Source organism: Macaca thibetana, chromosome 4 (genome assembly GCF_024542745.1).
Source record: "Macaca thibetana thibetana isolate TM-01 chromosome 4, ASM2454274v1, whole genome shotgun sequence".
Lineage (NCBI taxonomy): Eukaryota > Metazoa > Chordata > Mammalia > Primates > Cercopithecidae > Macaca > Macaca thibetana.
In genome coordinates, this window is record NC_065581.1 from 31311868 (window position 1) to 31323981 (window position 12114).

General features: G+C 46.8%; 1 pseudogene across 1 annotated transcript; it reads left to right on the top strand.

Annotated features, from left to right (window-relative positions):
• The first annotated feature begins 7623 nt into the window (after positions 1-7623).
• On the top strand, positions 7624-10926 carry LOC126953077 (class I histocompatibility antigen, Gogo-B*0101 alpha chain-like; annotated as a pseudogene). The gene is made up of 8 exons (XR_007725120.1): positions 7624-7722; positions 7852-8121; positions 8365-8640; positions 9215-9490; positions 9595-9711; positions 10155-10187; positions 10294-10341; positions 10507-10926. The product of XR_007725120.1 is annotated as a class I histocompatibility antigen, Gogo-B*0101 alpha chain-like (transcript).
• The last annotated feature ends 1188 nt before the right edge of the window (positions 10927-12114 follow it).

A 12114-nucleotide genomic window follows, 5' to 3' on the forward strand; every position in this document is an offset into this window, starting at 1 on the left:
TTTAGGCAAGCAAAGACTCAGGGGTTGCCTCCATGGACCCTTTCTTGGGAAGCTATTGGAGAAAATACTCCCGCAAAATGAAGGAGTAGACAAACCAGAGAATGACATGGATCCAGCAAATAGGATCCAACACAGGCAATATTCCAGCTATAGAGCTGGCTTAAAAAAACAAACAAACAAACAAACAAAAAACAGTAGAAATATTAATAGGTTAGCTGGGTGGAATGGCTCATGCCTGCAGTCCCAGCTACTCAGGAGGCTAAAAGCAAGAGGTTGGCTTGAGTCCAAGAGTTCCAGACCAGCCTGGCCACAATCCAGACCAGCCTGGCCACCATAGTGAGATTTTCTTCTCTTAAAAAATAATAATAGGTTATTGCCAGATTTGGGGCATTTGGAAAGAAGTTCATTGAAGATAAAGCAAAAGTGAAAAAAACAAGGGAGAAGGGTGGTTAGGCAATCATTAATTCTAGGGCAGAAGGAAGTACAGGATAGGAAGTAAGAGCATAATACTCTGTTTTTCTCAACAATGAGCAATATGTACATAGTCATAATGATGCAGTGACTGCTTAGGTCCTAAATCTGGTAACTACTTTGGGACAATATGGGAGGGAAAGTGAAGATAGTGATGGTGTAAGAGCTAAATCCTCATCTGTCATTCAAGAAATCACTGTAAAATGTATAAAATAATCAAGAAATGACTAAGTAGTTATGTGAGGAGAAAAATAGAAGACATTGCTAAAAGAGTTAGAGCCATTCCTCTGGAGGATTAGGAGGGATGGGGCAGGGGACGGTAAGGATGTATCATAAACTGAAGAGGCTTTTTAAAATTACATGTATTAACATATGCACCCACTTGAAAAACTGAAAAAGTAATGATTTGGAAAAACCCATGAAGGCAACTACCAGAAGGAAAAACTGAGAGAATGGAAAGTGCTTGTCTCTGGTAAGAACAAATGGCAGGACTGTTGCTTTCATTGTAAGACTTTTAGAGCCATTTGATTTTACTTAACCATTTTCATCTATTTCTTTAATAAAACAACTCTATCATAATAAAAAGTTACATTCATTCATAGAAAACAAACAAATAAACGAAAACCCTTCCTGCCCAGCCCATCTCATTCTCCCTGAATCCTCAGCGCTAATGAGGACTGTCTCCTTCTCACCTCCCTGGACTGGACTTTTTACCACTGGAAAGTAGATGTGATTTCTAGTTTCTGCATGTCCTGGTTTATTGTGCTGCCAGTAAAATAAAATCAAAATACATATTGAATAACTAATAAATAAAATAACCCATAGTGAGAAAAGGTTTACAATGTATGTTTTGGAGTCAAGATCTCACTCTGTGGCCTGGATTGGAGACCAGTGGTGCGATCATAGCTCACTGCAGCCTTGAACCCATAAGCTCAAGAGATCTTCCCATCTCAGCCTTCCCAATACCTGAAAATACAAGCGCCCACCACCAGGCCCAGCTAAGTTTACTTATTTTTATATCTTTTAGAGATGAGCATGTCACAGTGTTGTCCAAGCTGGTCTCCAACTTCTGATCTCAAACAATCCTCTTGCCTTAGCATCCTGAACTGCTGGGATTACAGGGGTGAGCTGTCATGCCTGGTTTGTAATATACTGACACCATCAAGGTTTCCTTCTCCAAGTGTGGACACAGCAGCAGACGCCCCTTGTCTCTTGGGTCAGGACACTGAGTAGAGTGGAATAGCAAGGCAACAAAGTCCCTGCAGAAAGCGCCCCCATGGAAGAGGTCCAGCAGGAAGGGCCAACTGTCCCAGGGCCACCATATTTAGGGATAACTCCTCTTTCTGGGCAGGACTGTTCTGTGATTACTTTTGTATTCACAATAGTTCTGAAATCGTAGGATGATGAGACTCATGACTGGCTGGGATTTGTTTTCAAAAAACCATCTCCAAGATTTGTTGATCTTTTGAATGGTTTTTAGTGTTGCAATTTCCTTCAGAACTTAACTCATTCTTAACATTTCACAGTCTACTTTCAGTTAATAATGTACTAGCACCCATAAATACAGAAATATTGCAACCATTTATCCTCTATAAAATGTCCATCTTTTATGGTATCGATATTATATGGAATGTATCTATATAGGTTGTAAGTCCCATGATAAAAAAACTTTTTCTTATCTTTAAACAGTTCTATGTATATAAAGTAAGAATAAATGAGAGGAGGAAGATAGCCTTTTTCACTTAGCTCAATATTTACCATTTTTGATCATCTTCATCTTTTCTGATCATCTCATTTTCCACCTGGTATCATTTGCTTCTAGACTGAAGAATTTTCTTTACCAATTGTTATTGTACAGACCTGCTGGTGGCAAATTCTCTTAATTTTCTTTTACCTGAAATATCTCCTAATTTGCCTATCCTTGAAGGACATCTATGCTGGATATAGAATTCTTAGTTGACCTCTTTGTTTCACATCACTTTAAAGATGTTACTCTACTTTCTTTTGTTTCTTTGGTTTCTAATAAGACATGGGTCAGGACAAGAGGAACAGAGAAACCAAAACTGGGAAAATAACATGGTAGACCTAAAACTTGTCATATCAATAATGACAAAAACCTATATGAATCAACTCTTTAATGAAGGGCAGAGATTGTGTGACTTGGTTTAAAAAAACACGGAACCCAACCATATGCTCTTTCCAGACATGCACTATGTTTGTTTGTTTGTTTTAATTTAACGTTTATTTTTAGATAAGGGGCACATGTGCGGGTTTGTTATATAGGTAAACTTGTATCATGGGGTTTTGTTGTACAGATTATTTCTATACCCATTAGTGTCCACCCAAGTATTAAGCCTTAGTACCCATTAGCTACTTTTGTGATCCTCTCCCTCCTCCCACCCTCCACCCTCAACTGGACCCCAGTGTGTGTTGTTCCCCTCTACGTGCCCATGTATTGTCATTTAGCTCCCACTTATAAGTGAGAACTTGTGATATATAGTTTTCTGTTCCTGCACTAGTTTGCTAAGAATAACGGCCTCCAATTCCATCCATGTTCCTGCAAAGGACATAATTTCATTCTTTTTTATGGCTGTATAGTATTCTACAGTGTATATGTGCCACATTTTCTTTATCCAGTCTACCATTGATGAGCATTTAGGTTGATTCCAAGACTTTGCTATTGTGAATAAGGCTGCAATGAACATATGTGTACATGTAAGACATGCACTTTCTTTTTTTATTTAATTTAATTTAATTTATTTTACTTTAAGTTCCAGGATACATAGGCAGAATGTGCAGGTTTGTTACATACGTGTAGTCTGCCATGGTGGTTTGCTGCACCCATTCACCCGTCCTCTAAGTTCCCTCCCCTTGCTCCTGACTCCCCAACAGGCCCTGGTGTGTGTTGCTCCTCTCACTGTGTCCATGTGTTCTCGTTGTTCAACTCCCATTTAGCAGTGAGAACATGCGGTGATAGGTTTTCTGTTCCCATGTTACTTTGCTGAGGATGATGACTTCCAGCTTCATCCATGTTTCTGCAAGGGACATGAACTCATTCCTTTTTATGGCTGTGTAGTATTCCATGGTGTATATCTACCACATTTTCTTTATCCAGACTATCATTGATGGGCATGTGGGTTGGTTCCATGTCTTTGCTATTGAAAATAGTGCTTCAATAAATATACATGTGCATGTGTCATTATAGTAGAATGACTCATATTCCTTTGGGTGTATATCCAGAAATAGGATTGCTGGGTCAAATAGTATTTCTGGTTCTAGATCTTTGAGGAATGGTCACATCATCCTCCACTATGGTTGAACTATTTTACATTCCCACCAACAGTGGAAAAGCATTCCTATTTCTCCACAGTCTCGCCAGCATCTATTGTTTCTTCACTTTTTAATCATTGCCATTCTGACTGGCAGGAGATAGTACATCATTGTGGTTTTGATTTGCTTTTCTCTAATGATCATTGATATTGAGTTTGTTTTCATATGTTTCTTCTTCTGAGAAGTGTCTGTTCATATCCTTTGCCAATTTTTGATGGGGCTGTTTTTTTTCCTTGTAAATTTGTTTAAGTTCCTTATAAACAAACATGTGAGCTCCCATCGTTCTTGTTTAAACACTTAACAGGCATCCTAACCAGTGCAACATGGCAAGAAAATTAAATAAGAGACCAATAGAAGGACCGGTTATGGTGGCTCATGCCTATAATCCCTGCATTTTGGGAGGCTGAGGAGGGAGGATCACTTGAGCTCAGGAATTTGATACCAGCCTAATAGTGAGACCTCATGTCTACCAAATAAAAATAATTCTAAAGGAAAAAAGATCAATAGACAGGGAAGGAAGAAACAAAAGTCTTTCTTTGTCACCAACTTCATTGCATATGTAGAAAACACTAGGAGATTCTGAAAAAGTCTCTGGAATTAATCATTGAATTTGCAAAATAGTTCATAAAATATATTTAATAAGTCACTTAGATAAACATGAAAAGATAGCAAACAATACTAGTCATCAAAGAAGTGCAAGTGAAAACCACAATGAAAAACTATCACACATCACCCAGAATATTTAAAGTTAAAAAGACATTTGATAAGTCTAAATACTGTCAAGAATATGGAAAAAATAGGAATGTCTGATATTGCTGGTAGGAATGCAAAAAATGTGGCAGTCGACTTGTAAAACAGTATGGCAATTTCTTACACAGCTACCCATCCATTACCACATGACCCAGCAATTCCAGAAATATGTATTTATCCTAAAGAAATAAAAGTGTAAGGCCACACTTGTAAGCAGTTATTTCTAGTGGCTTCATTAATAACAAACCCTAGCTGGAGGAATCCACATGTCAATCAACTAGAGAATAGAGAAACCAATGAATAAACTGGGATTCCAGCAATACTCAACAGCCGCTCAGCAACAAAAATGAGTGAATGGCATCATCTCAAACATCGTTATGCTGAGGGAGAGACCAACTGAAGGACTACACAACATATGATTGCATGTCCATTAAATTCTAGAAATTTCACTAATGCAGTGACAGAAAACAGCGGTGGTTGAGTGAAAGGAAGGGGTGAGGGTGGGAGGCAAGGATTAAACAGAAAGGGGCATAAAGAAAGTTTTTAAGGAAAAGAAACTGTTCTCGGGCCGGGCGCGGTGGCTCACGCCTGTAATCCCAGCACTTTGGGAGGCGGAGACGGGTGGATCACGAGGTCAGGAGATCGAGACCATCCTGGCTAACACGGTGAAACCCCGTCTCTACTAAAAAAATACAAAAAACTAGCCTGGCGAGGTGGTGAGCGCCTGTAGTCCCAGCTACTCGGGAGGCTGAGGCAGGAGAACCCGGGAGGCGGAGCTTGCAGTGAGCTGAGATCCGGCCACTGCACTCCAGCCTGGGCGACAGAGCGAGACTCCTTCTCAAAAAAAAAAAAAAAAAGAAAGAAAGAAACTGTTCTCTACAGTGCCACAGTTCAGGAGTAACTGGGTGGTGGGAACTAAGGGGAGAAGAGGGTGTGAGGGATGAAGGCAGAGAGAAGGGCTGGGGAAGCAGGAGCTGAGGACAAGGAGCAGGGGAAAGGACTCCAAAGCAGTGGAGGAGCCTAGCAGGGGGTTCTTTGCATTTGGTGTTTCTCTACTGGGCAGTGTGGCAGTTACACGACTATAAATATTACCAATGTTCACCAAAAAGCGCAGCTAAAACTGGTGAATTTTATTACACATAAATGTCCTAATAAGAAAAAAAAATGTAGGGGGGAGGCAAAAACAAAGACATTTTTAGATCATCAAATCCATAAAATTCGCTTCCTAGGAGTCCTGTACTACATTTAATTTTAAAGTTCTTCAGGGTGAAGGGAAATGATACTAGATGCTGACCCAGATACACAGAAAGGAACAATTGACAACAGAAATGATGCACATACACATGTCACATTCACACTCATTTTGTTAATTTCCTGAAGACATATGGCTGCTTGTCTAAAGCAAAAAGTATTACACTGTATCATTGAGTTTATAATATAGATTGATGTAATATATAAAACAATAATAGCATAATGGTAGGTTAAATGAAACTACATTGTTACAAGTATACTTTATTTTGCCGGATGTAGTTCAATAGAACCTGAACTTCACTGTGAAAAGTCAAGGAATCGGGTTTCCATTCTTACAACAATAAAAATACTAGTGTAAAGAAATATAGCCAAAAGCCACTAGGAGAATTAAAACGACAAACTAAAAACTGTTTATTTGACACATAAAGAAAGTAGCAAAGGAGGAACAGTAACAAAAAGATATGAGACAAATTGAAAACATACCGTAAAATGGTAGACCAAAATCCAACCATTGTAAGTGAAGAAATGACACGACCTTGCTCACGTTAGCAGGACTGCTGAGCACTGTGGGAAGAACAGACATGGGCAGGAGGTGAGGGACAGTGTTAGTGCCACAATTCAGGAGTGACAGGGTAGCGGTGACTTAGGGGAAGGGGGTGCGTGAGGGATGAGGGGCAGAGAGAAGGGCTGGAGAAGCAGGAGGTGAGGAAAAGGAGAGAGGAAAGAATTCTAAAGCAGTGGAAGAGCCTAGCAGCGGGTTCTTTGCATTCGGTATTCAATACATTTTATTGGACTTCCTAAAAGCTAATTGGCTCTTTAAGATTAAAAATAAGAGTTACAAAAATACCAAGTGTCCAGATAAAATATGCACACTGCTTAGATGTGCAGAGTTCAGGAAAACAGGCAGTGCTTGAGCGTCGGTGAAGAGCACTGGGACTGCATGCAGCACTCGCAACTTTGAGGTGATGACTACAGCCTCCTGGTTGCAAGAGACAGTAACAAACCCTTTATTTTGTATTCAGGAGATGTTCTGGACTCATACAGGGAAACTCGGGCTAAGGAATGAAGGTAATTTTAAAGGCAACAACCCAGAGTCACAGATCCATAGTCTGGGAAAGTAAAACTTAGGAGCTTTGTAATGCTGTTTTGACACAGGTCTTTTACAAATTGGAATTCTAATCATTCAGGGATTACCAATATTGTGCTACCTACTGTATTAATAAACAAAAAGAAACTGGTCTCTATGACAATCTCTATGTGGTGCCTTCAGACAAAACTTCACCAGATTTAGAGAGAAAATCCCTGTCTCTACACCTCCATTCCCAGGGCGAGCTCACTCTCTGGCATCAAGCTCCCCGTGGTCAGTTTCCCTGTAAAAAGATCCAAGGGGAGGGGTATGGAGTGGGAGGCAGGGAGTCCAGTTCAGGGACTGGGATTCCAGGACTAGTAGGGAAGGGAAAGGGGCTGGGCGCAGCCTGGGGGGGTCTCTCCCTGGTTTCCACAGACAGATCCTTGTCCAGGACCAGGCAGACTGTGTGACAAAGAGGCTTGGTGTAGGAGAAGAGGGATCAGGACGAAGTCCCAGGTCCCGGGCGTGGCTCTCAGGGTCTCAGGCTCCGAGAGCCTTGTCTGCATTGGGGAGGCGCAGAGTTGGGGATTCCCCACTCCCCTAGTTTCACTTCTCCCAACCTGTGTCGGGTCCTTCTTCCAGGATACTCGTGACGCGTCCCCAGTTCCCACTCTCATTGGGTGTCGGATGTCTAGAGAAGCCAATCAGCGTCGCCGCGGTCTCAGTTCTAAAGTTCCCACGCGCCCACACGGACTCAAGAGTCTCCTGAGACGCCGAGATGCGGGTCATGGCGCCCCGAACCCTCCTCCTGCTGCTCTCGGGGGCCCTGGCCCTGACCGAGACCTGGGCCGGTGAGTGCGGGGTCGGGAGGGAAATGGCCTCTGCAGGGAGGAGCGAGGGGACCGCAGGCGGGGGCGCAGGACCCGGGGAGCCGCGCGAGGAGGAGGGTCGGGCGGGTCTCAGCCTCTCCTCGCCCCCAGGCTCGCACTCCTTGAGGTATTTCAGCACCACCGTGTCCTGGCCCGGCCGCGGGGAGCCCCGCTTCATCTCCGTGGGCTACGTGGACGACACGCAGTTCGTGCGGTTCGACAGCGACGCTGAGAGTCCGAGAGAGGAGCCGCGGGCGCCGTGGGCGGAGCAGGAGGGGCCGGAGTATTGGGAAGAGCAGACACGGAACACGGAGGCCCACGCACAGAATCACCGAGTGTGCCTGCGGACCGTGCCCGGCTACTACAACCAGAGCGAGGCCGGTGAGTGACCCCGGCCCGGGGCGCAGGTCACGACCCCTCCCCACCCCCCACGGACGGCCCGGTGGCCCCGAGTCTCCGGATCCGAGATCCGCCCCGAGGCCGCGGGACCCGCCCAGACCCTCGACCGGGGAGAGCCCCAGGCGCCTTTACCCGGTTTCATTTCCGTTTAGGCCAAAATCCCCGGGGATTGGTCGGGCCGGGGCGGGGCTCGGCGGGCGGGGCTGACCGCGGGGGCGGGGCCAGGGTCTCACACCCTCCAGAGGATGTTTGGCTGCGACCTGGGGCCCGACGGGCGCCTCCTCCGCGGGTATAACCAGTCCGCCTACGACGGCAAGGATTACATCGCCCTGAACGAGGACCTGCGCTCCTGGACCTCGGCGGACGTGGCGGCTCAGAACACCCAGCGCAAGTGGGAGGCGACCCGTTATGCGGAGCGGTTCAGAGCCTACCTGGAGGAGACGTGCGTGGAGTCGCTCCGCAGACACCTGGAGAAAGGGAAGGAGACGCTGCAGCGCGCGGGTACCAGGGGCACTGGGGAGCCTTCCCCATCACCTCTAGATCGCCCCGGATGGCCTCCCACGAGGAGGGGAGGAAAATGGGATCAGCGCTAGAATGTCGCCCTCCCTTGAATGGAGAATGGCATGAGTTTTCCTGATTTCCTCTGAGGGCCCCCTCTGCTCTCTAGGACAATTAAGGGATGACGTCTCTGAGGACATGGAGGGGAAGACAGTCCCTAGAATACTGATCAGGGTCCCCTTTGACCCCTGCAGCAGCCTTGGGCACCGTGAATTTTTCTCTCAGGCCTTGTTCTCTGCCTCACACTCAATGTGTCTGAAGGTCTGATTCCAGCTTTTCTGAGTCCCTCGGCCTCCACTCAGGTCAGGACCAGAAGTCGCTGTTCCTCCTTCAGAGTCTGGAACTCTCCAAGGAATAGGAGATTATCCCAGATGCCTGTGTCCAGGCTGGTGTCTGGCTTCGGTGCTCCCTTCCCCACCCCAGGTGTCCTGTCCATTCTCAAGATGGTCACATGAGTGCTGCTGGGGTGTCCCATGAGAGATGCAAAGCGCCTGAATTTTCTGACTTTTCCCATCAGACCCCCCAAAGACACACGTGACCCACCACCCCGTCTCTGACCATGAGGCCACCCTGAGGTGCTGGGCCCTGGGCTTCTACCCTGCGGAGATCACACTGACCTGGCAGCGGGATGGGGAGGACCAAACTCAGGACACAGAGCTTGTGGAGACCAGGCCAGCAGGAGATGGAACCTTCCAGAAGTGGGGAGCTGTGGTGGTGCCTTCTGGAGAAGAGCAGAGATACACGTGCCATGTGCAGCACAAGGGATTGCCAGAGCCCCTCACCCTCAGATGGGGTAAGAAGGGGGATGAGGGGTCATGTCCCTTCTCAGGGGAAACAGGAGCCTTTCTGGAGCCCTTCAGCAGGGTCAGGGCCCCTCATCTTCCCCTCCTTTCCCAGAGCCATCTTCCCAGTCCACCATCCCCATCGTGGGCATTGTTGCTGGCCTGGCTGTCGTAGCACTTGTGGTCACCGGAGCTGTGGTCGCTGCTGTGATGTGCAGGAGGAAGAGCTCAGGTAGGGAAGGGTGAGGGGTGGGGTCTGGGTTTTCCTGTTCCTCTGGGGGTTTCAAACCCCAGGTAGAAGTGTTCCCTGCCTCATTCCTGGGAAGCAGCATCCACACAGGGGCTAACCCAGCCTGGGGCCCTGTGTGCCAGCACTTACTCTTTTGTGTAGCACATGTGATAATGAAGGACGGATGTATCACCCTGATGATTATGGTATTGGGGTCCTGATTCCAGCATTCATGAGTCAGGAGAAGGTCGCTGCTAAGGACAGACCTTAGGAGGGCAGTTGGTCCAGGACACACACCTGCTTTCCTCCTGTTTCCTGATCCTGCCCTTATAGTTCTGCAGTCATAGTTCTGGAAATTTCTCTTGGGTCCAAGACTAGGAGGTTCCGCTAAGGTCTTATGGCCCTGCATCCTCCCAGTCCCCTCACAGGATATTTTCTTCCCACAGGTGCAAAAGGAGGGAGCTACTCTCAGGCTGCGTGTAAGTGGTGGGAGTGGGAGTGTGGAGGAGCTCACCCATCCCATAATTCCTCCTGTCCCATGTCTCCTGCGGGCTCTGACCAGCTCCTGTTTTTGTTCTACTCCAGCCAGCGACAGTGCCCAGGGCTCTGATGTGTCTCTCACGGCTTGAAAAGGTGAGATTCTTGGGGTCTAGAGTGGGGGGGGGGGGGCGACAGAGGGGAAAGGCCTGCATGATGGAGATTATTTGATTGTGACGTTTCAAGTGTGTGGTGGCTGTTCAGAGTGTCATCACTCACTATGACTGACTTGAATTTGTTCATGACTGTTGTTTTCTGTAGCCTGAGACAACTGTCTTGTGTGAGACTGAGATGCAGGATTTCTTCACGCCTCTCCTTTTGTGACTTCAAGAGACTCTGGCATCTCTTTCTGCAAAGGCATCTGAACGTGTCTGTGTCCCTGTTAGCATAATGTGAGGAGGTGGAGAGACAGCCCATCCCCGTGTCCACCGTGTCCCCTGTTCCCACGCTGACCAGTGTTTCCTCCCCAGTCATCCTTCCTGTTCCAGAGAGGTGGGGCTGGATGTCTCCATCTCAGTCTCAACTTTATGTGCACTGAGCTGCAACTTCTTACTTCCCTACTGAAAATAAGAATCTGAATATAAATTTTTCTCAAATATTTGCTAAGAGAGGTTGATGGATTAGTTAAGTAAGTCAATTCCTAGAATTTGAAAGAGCAAATAAAGACATGAGAACCTTCCAGAATCCGCATGTTTGCTGTGCTGAGTCTGTTGCAGGTGGAGATGGAGAAGGCTGTGAGGAGCCGAATGTGGACTGGGCCTGTGCCTAGTTGCTGTTCAGTTCTTCATGGGCTGTATGTGGTCAGTCCTCAGCTGGGTCACCTTCAGTGCTCCGTTGTCCTTGTCCCTTCAGTGGAAACTTGTCCAGCGGGAGCTGTGACCACAGAGGCTCAGACATGGCCCAGGGCGGCCCCTGCGCATGGGGGTCTCTGTGTATTCTGAGACAAATTTTCAGAGCCATTCACCTCCTGCCCTGCTTCTAGAGCTTCTGTTCTGCTCTGCTCTCCTGCCCTCTCTCCCTGCCCTGGTTCTAGTGATCTTGGTGATGAATCCAATCCCAAATCATGAATCTATAAAGCAGAGTCTAATTTAGACTTATATTTGTCTGTGAAATTGGACTCATCATCAAGGACTGTTCTTTCCTGAAGAGAAAACCTGGTTGTGAGTTGCAGTGTGCTGGGGTGGGGGATGCGGGGGTTGTTTCTGTAGAAAGAGGGATGGGGGAGGGAGGGCACACAAGCAGCACTGCTGAGAAAAACATAGGCGGCCTCTATCTCAGTGTGAGGGGACCTTGTGCTGTAGCTGCCACGAAACAGCATTTGCCTAAGTCTATGTTAATAAAGATACTGCCTTTAGAATAGGGAGGTGCTCTACAGTGATCATTCATTCAACTGACCTTTGTCATTGACCAGACATAGGACAGAATGGTCCTGCATCTGGGAACACCATTGAAGTAAAATCAGAAAAATCTCTGGCCTTTTGTAGCATATGTTCCAGTGGAAAGAGGCAGACGTTAGATACACTATAACCAGAGTAAGGAAGGAAAGTGCTAGAAGGTGGTAAGTGCTGTGAGGCAGGTAATCCAGGATGTGGGCAGTGGGGACAGGGAAGGTGGCTGTTGTGCTGGGTAGTCAGTGTGTGCCTTGTTGCAAAGGTAACTTCTGAGGAAGGATTTGAGGGACGTGAGGATGTCTGGGGAAGTTCTATCCAGGCAGAGGAACCTCCAGTCCAAATGCACTATGGCAGGAAGGTGTCTGTGTTCCCAGAAGAACAAGGAGGCCAGGAGGGCTGGACAGAGAGAAACTGAGGTGAGGTCAGAGGTGCGGCCAGAGCAGGTGGGCTTGAGGGGAATGGGGTTGGATCTGACCTT